Genomic DNA, 1,647 nt, shown 5'->3' with positions numbered 1-1,647 from the left:
CAAGTCTGGTACACTTTGTGTATACATATATGTACCTCGGGTACATATCTGTAGTACCTGTTACGACAACGACCCCCTGAGCCATAGTACCCGTATCACGCACTTACACCTTTCTCAGCGGGTGTCTTCTACAAAGAGCCCCGAGGAGCGGCTGCTCCCACTACTTATACGGCGTGGTTCCCTCTCCTACGTCACCCCTCATTTTAGCTTCCTTCTGGCCAACTGGCCTTACCAAATAAGGTGGGGTGAGTATTATAACTGCTACATTGCACTACCGAATATGGTGGGGGTGCGCATTTCCCCTTGGCTCGGATCCATAGTCCAATTCTGGCCTCTGGGTCATAGGATCATCTGGTGGGTGTCTAGGCTTGTCACAATCGGCAAGGACTCGGGGAACCTTAGCCGTGGGTTCTGCTTGTTGCGTTCTCTCCCGCGTTTCGGCTTGCTTGATCTAGCGTCCACTCACAGCCTGTTGTGACATCTCTTCTGACACTGAGGTGCCAAGATTGCGTTTCCCCGCATCACCCTTGCTTTCTGTGGCGTGTGGGCTTCGCCATATTCGCAAGTAGATAATAGGGAAGGAGTGTGACTTCAATAAACAAGGGAAATTCGTCATTTACTAGCCTTCGAATACCTACGATTTACTATGCATAACTCAACCAACTTGAGCTCAAATCGTACACAGTACATTCGCCTAGCATCGTGCGAAATTGTTTCTTCGTATACACCTGCAATCCGGAGATACAGACTAAAACGTATGACACGATTCTCCATTCTGTTGCCACCAAACCGAATGTATAAACTGCCTAACTTGAAACATAAGGCAGCTACTAACGACTCTTGCGCACTCAGGCGCCCTCGGCGATGCGGTGTGGCTCGCTGGGAGATTGGATATCGACGCAACACTCGGCGAGCTAATCTTTGACCTAGCTGCCTTTTGTTTAAAGTTAGGCGGTTTATACATTCGGTTTGCTGGCAACAGAATGGAGAATCGTGTCGTACGTTTTAGTCTGTATCTCCGGATTGCGGGTGTATACGAGGAAACGATTTCGCACGATGCTAGGCGAATGTACTGTGTACGATTTGAGCTCAAGTTGGGTGAGTTACGCGTAGTAAATCGTAGATATTCTAAGGCTAGTAAATGACGAATTTCCCTTGTTTATTGAAGTCACACTCCTTCCCTATTATCTACTTCTGATTTATATACATATATATAGGGGAGAGTGGGAGTAAGTAATCAGTGAGGGAGAGGAAGGGAGAGAGATTGATAAAAAATGAGCACATTATTATATGATCAAGAAATGTGTTGACACCCATTATTATTCCATCTAAGAACCACGTATCAGTTAGTGAATAATAAACTATATGTGTATACGTATGTATCAATAAACCAGAGAGACATGATACAAGATTGCATGGCACAGCTTTGCTGTTGATTCTAAGCGCTGCGCGCGAATGAGACGCGCAGTTCCGCGGGATATGCGCACGCGACCGCGGTGATGTTCAAGTATGAAGCGCTGTCCGCAGTGGAGACAGGCGCCAAATTCGAGTCCAAATTCAAATTCAAATTCCAAATGTCTCCACAGCGGTCAGGGGATGGTCTGTAGTTTTAGAAGATGACAATGATTATATATGGACGATATTCTA

Source organism: Priapulus caudatus, unplaced genomic scaffold (genome assembly GCF_000485595.1).
Source record: "Priapulus caudatus unplaced genomic scaffold, Priapulus_caudatus-5.0.1 Scaffold592, whole genome shotgun sequence".
Lineage (NCBI taxonomy): Eukaryota > Metazoa > Priapulida > Priapulimorpha > Priapulimorphida > Priapulidae > Priapulus > Priapulus caudatus.
The sequence above is the reverse complement of the archived record's forward strand: the minus strand, read 5'-3'. Positions refer to the sequence as shown.